Source organism: Ovis canadensis, chromosome 17 (genome assembly GCF_042477335.2).
Source record: "Ovis canadensis isolate MfBH-ARS-UI-01 breed Bighorn chromosome 17, ARS-UI_OviCan_v2, whole genome shotgun sequence".
NCBI classification, from domain to species: Eukaryota; Metazoa; Chordata; class Mammalia; order Artiodactyla; family Bovidae; genus Ovis; species Ovis canadensis.
This window is the reverse complement of record NC_091261.1, coordinates 70660098-70673820: the sequence shown is the minus strand read 5'-3', so window position 1 is coordinate 70673820 and position 13723 is coordinate 70660098. Positions and strand designations below refer to the sequence as shown.

Here is a 13723-nt window from a genome sequence, read left to right as displayed (position 1 = left end):
ACTTAATTCCTCACTTATTTTTCCAGCAATGGTCTGGATGAATAATTTGTTACTCACTCTAATATTTAAAGCTAATATTCATTGCATGTTTTCTTTGAGGCAGGCAAAATCCCAGATGCTTAGCATGTTTTGTCACATTTACTCCTCAGAGGAAACCATTAAGGCAGGAAACCTTTAAGGCAGGAAACCACCCCATTTTACAGATGAGAAAACCAAGGCAGAGAAGTTGAGGAGCTTGCTCAAAGTCACAAAACAAGAGTCTCAGCCCAGTATGTGAATCCAGGCACCTGGGCTCTCACACAGTAGACTATGGCTATACATTGAGTCTAAAAGTTTCAATTAAGAAGAAATTAATTATGCATAGATTATGTCCAGAAAATATACAAGGAGCCACTGTTGGGATTGCCCCGGAAGAAGGAAACCAAAAATCTGTAGAAGCAGCTGAGATGGAGACAGATTTCCACCATGTCACTTCTGAAACAGGGTTTGAATTGAATTTTTATAATATGCACACATATACAGAACTGACACACCTTAGCATTTTGGATGTACAGTGGGCACCTTGGATATCCGCGGTGCTCAAGTGCTATTTGCTGACTTGGCTGTGAGTTAGTCCCAGCAGCCAATAAATAGGATTCCTGGTATCTTCCTGGGGCGTTGCTCTGGTAGCAAAGGAATGCATTTGAAGTTGAAAGGCATCACACGCAGAAGCCCAATCCTCAGATAAGAGGAAGTTTGGTAACTGCCCCAGCTCCTATGTTAAAGGACTCCCCACAGGAACCCTAGCTCTGCATCCGGATCTTAACCGAGCAATTTTCCAAAACCATATGCTCACACCCCATTACCTTTCAGGGCTTAGAGCTGGCTCCAGGAATGAAGACCAGCTAGGATTTATGGGAATGGCTGTAGGAGCTGGAGCAAGACAGGAGTTGGGACCAAATTCTTTTGAAGCCCCGAGTCCATGGACAGGCTTCCTGTCAAGAAGGGCTGAGGGATGTGCCTGACCTACTTCTGTCACCACGTTCAAGTCCATCTCTCAGTGCCATCTGCTACCATGTGGTCTGGCCAACGATCTTTGGATTTACATTGGAACCTAGTTGACCTGCCTTGGTCTGGACCTATTTGTTCTCTTTCAGGTATTTTATTTGCACTCATCCACTTTTGAGTGGTAGAGCATGGTGTGAGAATCCTGGGACAGGACAGGAAGTAGAGGAGTTAGAAAAAGGAAAAAAAGTTGACCAAGAGGAGGATGCTGAAGTGGAGATCAGTTAAATTGCAGTTATTTGGTTTAGGAAACAGGCTCTCTGGGATAGAAAGCATCTTACCAAGTGTATGGCCTTGAGCAGGAGATGTGCCTCTAAGAGCCTCAGTTTACCCACCTGTAAAATGGGTTTGAGTGTGCTTCTATGGGAGAACTGATGTGAGGATGAAATGAGATGTTTTGGAAGTGGGTTGGCCCAGCCTCTGTGCATGGTGAGTGCTCATTAGGTGGTGACTAGGATTCTGGAAGAGAAAGGAGGACAGAAGAAAGTGATACCGGGGCTGCTGGGAAAATGACCACATGGACAACAACCACTTCCTTTAATTTTTTCAATTCATTTAAAAATTATTTGGGGGGACTTCCCTGGCAGTCCAGTGGTTAAGACTTCGCCATCCAATGCAGGGGGCATGGGTACAAACCCTGGTCAGGGAACTAAGATCCCACATGCCACGGGGCACAGCCAAAAACTAAAAATAAATAAGAAGAGCAATAAAATACTTTAAAAAATTATTTTGGCACAAACATGCAAAAGGCAAAACGACTGAAAGAGTAGGAAATAGTATACAGTGAAAGTAAATTTTCCTCCCTTAACACCAGTTAGCCTCTGGGAGTAACTATGGTGACAGGGTTCTACATGCCTTTCTGTAGAACCTGTGCTGTGCCGCACTTAGTAGCTGAGTCTGGTTCAACTCTTTTTTTTTTTTTTTTAAGGCTTAAAATGTATTTTAATAAGTTCATGTTGCATTATTTCATTTCTCAGAAAAACTTCAAAGGTATTAGGGACAAATCAAACATGGTACACCAATAAAAAAAAATGCACAGCATAACTACCTAAGATAGGCAAAGCTAAGAGCTACTGTCTGACATTCAGCATACAGCAACCCTGTCCTCAAGATTGTACCAGGCCTATCAAGAAAAGCTGTGAATGGCAACATCACAGACACAAAAGGGCCATTTCTGGGTTGTCCTTACCCAAGAAAAAGATGGAGGCAAGTTTAACACAAGATTTTTTAAAGATACACTAAATGAAAATCTCTAAGAGAAAATGTCTTTCTTGGGAGCTGAAAGGGTAAGATATGGGACATAACATAACCATATGTATGTTGCCTGTGACCTCTGTGGACATGTGCCTGAATTCCCACCTGGGAGTGATTGGAACAGTGGGGCCAAGGTCATTGGGGGATGTTTGGTTTTTGTGGTATATGTGGCAGGATCTCTGGGGTAAGACAGTGCAGTAAGTCGTGTCCAACTCTTGTGACCCCATGGACTGTAGCCTGCCAGGCTCCTCTGTCTACAGGATTCTCCAGGCAAGGACACTGGAGTGGGTTGCCATTTCCTTCTCCTGGTCCAATTCTTTGCAACCCCATAGACTGTAGCCCACTAGGCTCCTCTGTCCAAGGGGATTCTCCAGGCAAGAATACTGGAGTGGGTTGCCATGTCCTCCTTCAGGTCTGTAGAGCCTACACACACCCAATTGTACACACTACACACATGCAATTGTATTTTTTCTGGCACACTGTAGCATCCTTTACAAACCCTTCTGTCCTTTGGTTTTAATCATTTTTTACTTACCTCTCAGAGATCTTTTCTTATCTGTACATACAGAAAGCCCTCCATCTTTTTTCTAACAGTATAACATTTTAATATTCTTTTTACCACCCTTAGTTTAACCAGATCCCTATTGATATCTATCAAGTCATTTACCCACTTCTCCTATTACAGCAGCGCTGTATTGACTATCCCTAGAGGTACATCATTTTGCATGTGTGTGATTACACCGGTAATGATCCTTCCCCAGTAGGATCAAGACCTCGGGGAAGAAAATGGCTAGGTTAAAGGGTTGTGCTCTCTTATTTTTAATGGGTCTACCAAACTGCCCCTGTATTGGTTGTAACCATGTACCCGCTCCCCACCAATGTTTCCCTCACCTTCATTAGCACTGCGAGTTAATTACATGTTTTCATCTTTACCAGTCTTCTTATAGGTTTCTAGCTTCATGAATACTAGGCAATCAATGATTTAAAAAAAAAAAAAATAGAACTCATCAGCTAGCTAGCTGCTCGGGTCATTCCAGAAAGTCAGACTTACAGAGCATGTGCTCAGGAAAATGAACAGGGATGCTGCTACCAGCATTACTGTCCTTGAAGCCAACCTCCTTAATTGACGTGCAGGGGCACCCATGTCTCCCCATTCTTAGAAGCACAAGTCCCCAGGGAACCTCTCCCTGCATGAGGCTGCGATTACCCTGGTATTGCCACTGGCCCAGAGATGTCAACATTTTCTCCCTGTCTGGTCTGAATTGCAGGTTGAATTTAAGGCCTGGGAGGAAATGACCTCTTATTAATAAAGAAGCTTTGGAAAGGTGGGTGGGATGGTCAGACGTTAATATTCTCATCACTTAGGGGAAGGGGCCAGAGTGTAGAATTCTTACACTCTTTGTCAAACCAAAGGAGTCACACGGTTGGAAGATGAATGTTGGTGACTCTGAACAGCATATTAGGGAACATGAAGGTTTTCATTCAGGCATATTTATGGGGTTTATATTTACCTAATAAATATAACAATGGATGAACAGCTGTTGAGAACAGGGAGACCTGGGCTCAGAGGGGAGGGAAAAAAAAAAAATCTCACACCGAGGAAGGGAGTTAGGTGGTCTCAGAAAGATTTTAACATTGGGTGGTTTGTTTGCCTTCTTGAAATTCTTGCTAACTCTTGGCAAGGTTTTCTCCTGGGTTCTCAGATCACACAAAAATGGGAATCCAATGGGCAGCCCAGATCTCGGTGTGTACATTTGCCTGATAACACACACGGTGGACTGCTGATAGCTGGATATATACGTTTTTTTTTTTTACTGCGTCCAAGTGGACAGTCCCGTTGCCTATGGAACGTTTGAGTTCTTATTAATCCTCCAGCCCCCTTCTCCTCTACAGTACACTGGGTCCTGGAGAGGTTGGTGCTAACCAAACGCCAGGGCTTCTGGGGGCTGTTATTTAAGTGTCTGCTTCCCTGCTTCTGCTTTTCTCCAGGCCAATGGGACCTGCTTTAGTAGGATTTCTTGTAATCAAGAAAGTGTAAGGGCAACTGCTGCGCATTCCAAGTCTCCAAGAAGTGGAGAACCTAAGTACAAAGGAAAAAGGAGGGAAGAGGGGAGAGTAATTTTTTTTAAAGAGGAAACGTGAGGAACAAAAGGAAATGCAAAAACAGTTTAATTAATGAAAAAGACTTTACAAAGAAAGGGGAGTGTGGAAATACCTCTAAGGTGAGGACAAAAAGAAGGGAAAGAAAAAAAGAAAGCTGACAGGAGGGAGACAGGGAGCGACTGGGAGGAGAGAAGAGGGGAAAGGAAGGGGGAAAAAAAGATAAGACCTGGAGGAGAAAAGAAAGAAGAGATCCAGAAAAAGCTAAGTGATGAGAAGCGAAGTCAAAACAGCCCTGTAACTGAGATGTTGCCGAAATAGTCTCCAACGCGCTCCACTTTTGTAGTCGAAGAGGCATCTAAAGGAGAGTCTGCCCACCGCTAGGCATAAAAATGTATCTTCGATTAAACCTAATTTTAGCAAGCCGGCGCTAAAAGGCATCTCCTGCGAGTGGGCCGGGGAGGCAGGGCCCCAGTTCCCGCGGTTCTGGCTGCGAGGCCTGAGGGCCTTGGGCGCCGGTGATCTGCCTGGCCTCTTCCTCTCCGGCTGGTGAGGCCACCCGGTATGGGACACCGTCTTTTCCAGCACCCGGGGGCCCGGGCTGCCGCGCCTGGGGATGGAGTCCGCGAACGCCCAGGACGCATTGGCTCGCGCCGCGCCGGGCTCGGAATCAGCTTGGAACCCACAAACCCGCCTTTCTCCAGCGACCGCGCTTAGGCCTCTTTACAACACAAACCTATAATTTACACATTTTGATGCCGCCTGTAATTTCACCCTCCGAGCTTCGATGTCATAAAACTCGTGGGGCCGGGCAAAGGGACCCCCCACCCCAACCCCCGCAAGGCACCCGCTCTCCCAGAAGTTCCCTGCGCTGCTACAAATAATCGCATGGAAAGCGGCCAAGAATAACTAGAAAATAAACGCAGCTCCTCGAGCCTCTGGGAGCAGGCCTTAGTAGGTCCCTCCCCGTCGTCTCACCTGGCTCTCGGACCCCGGGGAGGCAGGGAGACTGTTCCGAGGGATCGGGGCTCACAGCCCTACCCGTCACCCTAGAACCATTCCTGGACCTCGGTTCAAAACTGGTGACCCGCTGCCTGGCCTTTGTCCCCGCCGTCTTTCCTAGCGAGGAAACTGTCTGACTTCTGACCTCTGTCCGAGGGGAAAAAAAAAAAAGAACCACAACAACAAAGAACCAACGCAGACCACAGAGAGTTTTTCCCTCTAAACTCTGGGCTTTTCCCCGAGAAGATAACAGACCTGGCCCTCGCTCGCCTCTTAACAGCCTGAGGTCTGCGCGTGTGCCCTAGTTTGTGTGTGTATAATGAAGTGTATACGCGCTAACACGCGTACAAATAATTGTGTGTGCCCCAAGACAATTCTGTCCACAGAGATAATAGAAATATCCATGCCAGAAAGTGCAGAAAACATAGGCGAATGATTAAGGATGTGAGAATAATTCCATGCCCACGCGCTGACGCTCTCGGATCTGGGGTGCATAAGTACCTCTATAGGGGTATGATTCTTTGGGCAAATTGTTCAGTGTGCCAGCGATTTGGTGTTCTCGCCATGCTTCTACCGCCGCAAACAGTTGTGCGGGTGCCTTTAGAGGCCAAAGAAAAGATTCCCCCAAATCATTTCTCGATGCTGGTCAGAGAGAACATTCGCGGGACTGGCCACGTCCGGAGAAGCCGCGCGTAAAAGAAAAACATAGCCTTGCTTCCAACCTTGTCATCTCCAAGCAGTTTCTACCGGCTCCCGGCGCGGATGGAAAAGCAGAAAGTGGAAAGAACGGGTTGGTATATCTTCAGGTCCTCTCTTGGCCGCCCCCAAGCTTCACCGAGGTCGGCGAGATCCCGGCAGCGGCGGGGGTTTGCATAGCAGTGCCTCGCACTCAGACACAGATTCCCTCCGACGCACCGTCTCCATGGTGCCCGAGGGCTACTGGGTGCCACCCAGAATGACCGGACGCAGCCAACGATTCCCGGCGTCCGGGAGCCTCCTGAAACCTTGCCCAGGAGGGATGCAGCCGGCTCAGAGCAGCGCCACGCGGTGAAAGCGAAAGTTCCTGCGTTTTGCCAAGCTTCGTGCGTGCGCGCTGCGAAACCCCAGCTGGCAACCGCTGGAGAAAAGGTGGGAGAGCAAGCCCAAGTGTCCCCTACGGGCACTGCAATGGCGAAGCACGTCCTGGCTAAGGCAGTCCGTCCCTCCCAGTGCGCACACGTGTGCCCAGGATTATAATACAATATAACACATCGTAATATTGGATATTATACCGCGTTTACCTTCCATTAGGATGTGTATATTGTGTTAGGCTTGCTTATGTGTTTGTTACGACGTGCTGTGATATTGTATCTCTCAATCTCACTGCCATGTGCCAGGCACCTACTTGTTTGATCTGCACAACCACCCCCGAGGCAGGACTCACTTCTACTGCGCAGGGGAGGCACCGAGAGCATAAGGCAGCTCCTCAGAGTTACCCAGCTAGAAAAGGGCAGGGCTTGGATTGGAACCCATCGCTTAGCACTTGGCAGGGGGAAGCAGACATCCACCCATACAGCTGAAGCAGGAAGATTCCCCACACCACACACTGTTGTTTCTGGAATAGCCCATCAGGATATATTTATTTTATTATGTTGGCACCATCTGGCCAGGATGTGCACTGCCAGCGAGCCCTCTGCAAACCTCCAGCTGAGAACTCAGCCATCAGACCTGACTGTGGTCTGGCTATTCCCTCCTCCTGCCCCCTTTCCTTGGCTGGTTCCTCCTAACAGCCGTGTGAAGGAGGCGTTCTTATCGTCGTTATCCTGGTTCACAGATGAGAAGGAATTCAGAGAGGTTAAATAGCTTGCGCACAGTCACTTAGCCAGTAAGGAGAGTGATACAGTTCAGGTATTCAGACTGTAGAACCCTGGATTTTGATAACTGCATTCCCAATCCCACACGGAGGTATTTCAGCTTAATTGGAGTTAGTAGGTAGGTGGGGAACAACTGGTTGGAAACAGATTCTAGTTTAGGGTTTGGGAGCTGGGAATATCCTTGGGATGCAATAAAATCTCAGCAACTTCTAAGGGGACGGCGATCTATGAACGCTGACTATAAAGTCTCTAGAACCCCAGTAATGGTCCAGGGCCACATCTGTATCTTGGTTAAACTTCACAGGCTTCCTGCAGACAGTGAGGCAGTGGATAACCCCTTACCACATAATAACCTTCCCTCCTCTTTGTGTGCTGCTGGCTGGGGCAAGGGGGACAACCATAGACAAAGTTTATTCCCTTCTTTCCAGCTGCAAAAGTCAAGGGACCACTGTGCCCTCAAAAATGTCCCCCTACAACTGGAGGACAGTAACCAACTCCAATCCTCAAGGAGCCCCAGAGGACAGGACTAAAAGTCTCGGCTTTCAGACTTTCCTGTTTCCAAGCAGAGATCTACAACTTTGAGATGAATGAAGACCCAGTGCCCCCAGACTGCTCCACCCCCTGCACCCCAGTGTGATGGCGGGTTTTCCTTTCCAACTATTCAAATTGTTGGGGAACCCCTGTGCTTTGCTAGTATAGACCCGGCCTCTATCCTTGAGCTCCGTCAGGGGTACAGAGCTGCCAAAGAACCCCTCTCGCCTAAGGGAGGCCCTCCAGGAAACGGAAGAATCAGAAATTGGCGCCTGGGCTGCTGCAAAGCCATATCTGCTCTGGGTGAGATCTGACCATCTTTTCCCGAAGCTGAAAAACTGACCACATTGTCCCATACCCTGAGCCGACGCTCCCACTGCCCACTCGCCTCCTCTGGGTTTGAGGAGCTCTAGGCTGCTAAGTGCAGGGAGAAAGTTGTTGAAAACAAACACACACTTACAGGGGGAGGGGTTTGTTTGTCTTTTGCCTTTCAAGATAAAAGTTGTCTCTACATCTTCCTTGAAAGAACAGAGGCAAAAAGAACTCAGAAAATTATTTTGAGATTTTGGGCTTAGCTTGCCCTCTCCCATATACACTTAATCATCTCAGTTGTTAGGGAAAATTTAGAGAACTAATTTCTGGACAGCCAGAAGGAGCGCTTTAATTTTCTACATCTGTGTGTACAAGGGGTGGGGGGTTGTGTGTGGTGTGTGGGGAGGGGGGTGGTACCTCCATTTGGAAAACCTGGCTTTGAGGCTTTTTCTTAGGTCAAGAGAGTACCCTGAAACCCCAACGAGCTCTGAGAAGAGGTCAGGATGAACCCTCCTCATCAGCCTCCACACCGCATCCATTTTTCTCTCCCTCCATCCCACCCTCAGGGAGCCCTGGAAATTTGGCAAAGGAAAACATTCTTCTCGAAGCATCTGGAAAAGTCAGGAGACTGTGTAATCTTCAGAGTCATAGCCGGAGGAAGGGACCGTTCACTCTTGCTAATACAATCTGGACAGTTGTCCCCATAAGAACAGTTTTGGATCCCCTGGCAAAATCAGTAAATTCTGGAAGACTCAGGGTAACATCTGGATACTTGGCAATTTCGCCGGGATAGTTCAAGAGACATAGGGTAGGGGAATTTGTAGATTTCTAGCCACAGTAAAAAAAAAAAATTTTTGTGGCGGGGGTTGTGTTTCGTTTTGTTTTAATTCAAAGAGCGCGGTTTGAGCTGGAAAGTCTGCCTCGGCCACATTGGAGAGGCACTGAGAACGTGGTCCTAGCGAACACTTTTTCTCAGAGGCCAAGGTGCACCCTACCCCCCATCCCCGGGGAGAGAGGGGCGTAAATCCCTGTCTCCAAGGAGGCCGAAGGCGGGGAGGTCACTCAGAAAAGAAGGTCGCTGGGCGCAAGCGGAGAACATTTGCCCGTGCGCACCAAGAAAAGATGACATAAGTGGCGGAGACGAGAGCTGCCCGGCCTAAATAAAGGGTCCTCCTGAAGCGTGGGCCGGAGGGATTGCCTCACACTTCGGAATCGGGCCCAGACACGTTTAGAACTGTTTTGCTGGACGCCTGCCCCGCTAGGGCGACAGCGGCAGCCGGCGGCCTGGGCGAAGCTGTGCTTCGGGTCACAAGCTGGCGCTCAGCGGCGGCCACAGAGGCGTCCTCCGTGGAGGAGAATGTCTCTAGCCTTTGCGGGGTTTTCTTTTTCTTTTTTTTTCCTTGGCGACTTCCACGTTTGCGTGCCTCGTGGGGGCGGGATTCTGTCTGCAGAACGCCCCAGCCGTGGCCAGAAAGGCGTTAAGGAAATGCGCAGGCTAGAGTTTGGCACCAAATTAGACACTGTCCCTCTCAACGGTCTCTACTAGTGATCAGTGGGCTGGGGGGTAGGACGGATAGCTCTCCCGGTCACAGCTGGGTCCCCAGGGTTCAGAACGGAGATCGAAACTAATGGGCTATTTATTGAATCAATGAATGAATCCAGAAATCAGACTTTCAATCTTTAAGTGTATCCTAATTCCCTCCCTCCCAGAGACCACGTCCCTTCTGTAGAATAAAAGGGCAGTCTTGTGGGCCCTGCCAGGCTCTCACAACTCAGTCCTAACAAGTGAAAACCACAAAAACATCTGCCACTCATTGACCACCTACGCTTTTCATCGAGCTTTATATTCATTTATTGGGGGGTAGGTGCTGGTTATGTTCCCATTTTACAGACGAGCAAACTGGAGCTCACACAGGCTAATTAATTCGGGCCTAGTCCCTGCAGGTCTTTGATGCCAGTGTGAGTCTTTTGCTCTGAATGTCGGCATCGCTCCAGGGTACAATACGTGCGGGGGGTCCTGGGCCACCCATTTCTTCAGCTTGCTACAGTTTTACACAAGTCCTTCCAACCACTTGGAGGGTCCACTTCTCCCCTAGCTGAATGTCTGAAGCTGAACAGTGCAGTCAGACTATGCCTGGAAACTTGAAGGAGCCGTAACTAGCTCTAAATGTCCGGATCAGGCCTAGGACCCATAGCTGCTTGGGCATTCGTGTTCCTTCTCCATTGCGAGAAAGGAAAGGTTCGCCTTCGATTCTGACCAAGGCCGCGCTTAAATATGCTCCTCAAAATTTCTAGCGCTTCTAACAATCTAGAATGTCTGCAGGTAACGGTCGAAAGGGTCCTGAGAAAGGTCATCCCAGGGGCGGATATGACCGATCTGAGCTCCTGTGCCTCCGCGCCATGCGCCCCACCAGCGTCTTTACGCACAGGCACAATTGCGCCCGGCGCATACGCGCAAACCAGGGTCCAGCCGACTGGTCTCCAATCCCGCCAGACTTCGGCCACTGCACGCTAGTCCACGTAATGAATGGAGAGAGAAGAGAAGGGGCGGGGAGGGAGAGGACATTGGGAAGGGGGTGAAATATCTTGGAAATAATACACCGAGAGAAGGAAATATGGACGACAGTTTATCAGCGCCCCCGCCCCCATTGCCCGCATGTTTAAAACCCATAAATAATTTTAGATTGTGTCTTCAGTTAATATATCTCTCTCCCTTTCCCGCGGGCTGACAGGGAAGCGCCGGGGCTGCAAGATGTCTGCAGAAAAAGGGTCTTTAAGAGTTTCCACATTGTTTAGCTACACAAACGTGTTTGTGGTTCCAGAGGCCCCCTCCCCTCCCCCACCCGCCTCCGAATCTCATTTCACTTTATGACTCCAATTGTTTGAGGATGCCCGCGCCACATAAATCCTGCTTCGAGATTAATCTCTCTGCTCTCTTGCGCTGGGCGCAGTGATTTTTTTTTTTTTTTTTTTGAGTTCTTTAAAAGAGGGCGCCGGGCGGAGATTTATTAACAAGGAAAAATAGTTTATTTTTATAGTCGACCTCGGAAAGGTGGGGGTGGGAGTGGGCCGGGGCAGGGGAGTCGTTCAGATGGATAAACAATGAGGCTAAAGGGGCCTGGGTGTTAAAGACCACTTCAGCTGGCCGTGGGCTGGCAACTTGAACCAGGAAATAGCGACCTGCAACTTGGATGTGGGTACGGAGCCAGGAGTGCGCGAAATCGCGCCAGTAGTTGCGCCTTGTGCCCTTGGATTGTGTCTGTGTCTACACGTGTGTGGATGAGTATCCCTGGGACAAGCCTCTTCAGAGAGAACGTGCTCCGAGGGGGTCCCCCAAATCTGCCTTTCTCTTCCAGTTAAAATGAAGGTTCTTAACATCATTACACGGGTGACGGTCAGAGATCTGTGGAACACTGGATACTATTGGCAAACTCATGTGTTTGCCAACAAAAAACATTGGTCTTTTTCTGGAGAAAACTCAGTTTCCATTAGTTTCTTGGTGGATCCAAAAGGTAAAAGAATCCTCTAATTAAGGAAAGAGCTAAGCTAGGTCTTTCACTTTCCCATTCTGATGACAGCTGCTCACTCCACCCGAGTTTTTTCCTTCAAACCAGGTTAGCTTGCTCCATTAAAGGGTATCAATGACCAGAAGCCGCCTCCTTAATCGCATGTTGGAGGCGACTTGGCCATGTAGTGTACTCATGACACTCAGGATTCTTAAAGCTTTAGATTAAGATCCAAGGAGCCTGAGCTTTGCTTCCAGCTTCTAACTGGCTGTCTGACCCTGAGCCAGCAGCAAAGCTTCTCTGAGCCTCAGTTTCCCTTTAAACTTTTGGAAAAGACATATTTTTTTTGGATTGTGCATGTGTGCCCCAGCACGGACCAATCTGTGTCATCTCTTTAACAATAAACTGATTTTGAAGGTATATATAGGAGAACACAAAATCTATAATGTTCCACCTTGCATCCTGAATAAGACTTGGAGCTCTTGATGGGGAAGGATGGTTCTTAACTTTTGGGGGTCTGTGAATCCCACTGAGAAGCAGATAAAAGGATGGACTTCCTCCGCATCATGAAAGAAACAGGGGTGGGGGTGGGGGAGGAAGCATTCAAATAGGCGATTCTGCATACAATTTTTCGGGGTCCCTGGGCAGGTGAAAGTCCCTGGCTTAAAGCGAAGAGACGGAGCGTAAACACTGACCAGTGCCCTAGGGAGGGACCCCAGGACGCCACGGGGCTTGGGGGCCACGTGAGCTGACTCTCCGGAGCCTCAGAGCAGAGCGGGCCAGCAAAGCAGGGTGAGAGGGTGAGAGGAGTTCGCCCGCCCCTCCTTTGATTCGCGGACTCGGGCGCAGCCGGAGACCGCCCGGCACCGCGGCGTCTGTCTGTCTGCGCGTCTGCCCGCGGGTCTCCGGCTGTCCCGAGTGAACTCGACACGCTCCGGGAGCGCGCGGCTGGCCCCATGCGAGGGCGAGCCTTGATGACCACGCGCTGGGGACCAGGCTTTGCCTGCGATCTCCCAGGGACCCAGTCCCGAGCGACTTGTTTACGATGCTGGACTTAGAGGCTTGGGGATGCGCTTGGTTGAAGTCTGGCACCCGTAGCGGCGGATCTCTGCCTCCCGCCGCCATTCCTCCCAAACTTCTTTCCCCGGGTCTGGGGACACCTGCTCAGAGCAGAAGAAGCAGGCCAGGGTTCTACCTGTTTATTCCCGCCCGGACCTTCCTTCCGGGGCAGCACTCATCCCAGAGCCGACTGACTCCCAACACAGTGCCCAAATTTCCGAATAATAACTGAACCCCCAAATATGTTCCTTTCTATTTTATAAGGATCTTACAAATCATCTTACTATTAATAAACTCCAGTAACCCACTTAGTCGCGGTTAGAATGTCTCCTTTCAAGATGAAGGGGCCGGACCCAGAGAGGTTAAGCAGTCAGCCCAAGAGTGCACAGTAAAAAGTGGAGAACCTGGATTGAAACCCAGGGCTTCAGATCCCCAAATCCCTGTCATTTTCTATGCACCAGGATTAGCCTCTACTTTAGGGCCCGTCACCCCCAAATCACAGGTACCCCAAAATGCATGCTGGCGCACAACTGAACAGCATCAGCACCTGAACCCAGGCGTCTTTGACCAGCTGTGGGAAAGCACATGCGAGGTCGGGTACCCCAAGCAGGCGCCCTCTTACTGACAACTTGGGGTGCACAGCGTGCGTCCCAGTACTGTCGCTCCTGTCCCTGCGTTCATGCCACCCCCACACTGAAGTCCAGGTGCTCAGAGGTTGCACCGGCCCCTGGCATCCCCGCTTGTGCTCTCAACCCACTCCCTCCCCAGCTCTCCCGTGCCCATAAAGGGCCAGCATTTCACCGGCCCGTAGCGAACACTGCCCAGAAGCCGAGGCGCACCCGTCCCGTCCCTCCCCACCCACCTGGTGCCTTACCTAGCTGCCGGTGGGTGGACGAAGGTCCGCGCGCGGAGTCTAGAAGCTGGTGCCCGAGCACCGCGCCACAGATCGCTCCATGAAGCATCCCCTGGCCTCCAGCCGCGTTTCCGGTTTCCAGCGCGGGGCGCCCCCGGAGTGGGCCCGATAAGCTATCGGCCGGCCGGGCCTAGGAGGGGCGCTCAGCG

The 13723-nt window shown here is 49.8% G+C and overlaps 1 protein-coding gene across 1 annotated transcript in view; it reads right to left on the bottom strand.

Moving 5' to 3' along the window:
* TBX5 (T-box transcription factor 5) overlaps nucleotides 1-6422 on the bottom strand; it is an 82134-nt gene extending 75712 nt beyond the window's left edge. Inside the window, exon 1 of the mRNA XM_069558642.1 lies at nucleotides 6123-6422. The gene's annotated coding sequence lies outside the window, so the exon portion shown is untranslated. The remainder of the gene's footprint in view (nucleotides 1-6122) is intronic.
* Between the last annotated feature and the right edge of the window lie 7301 nt (nucleotides 6423-13723).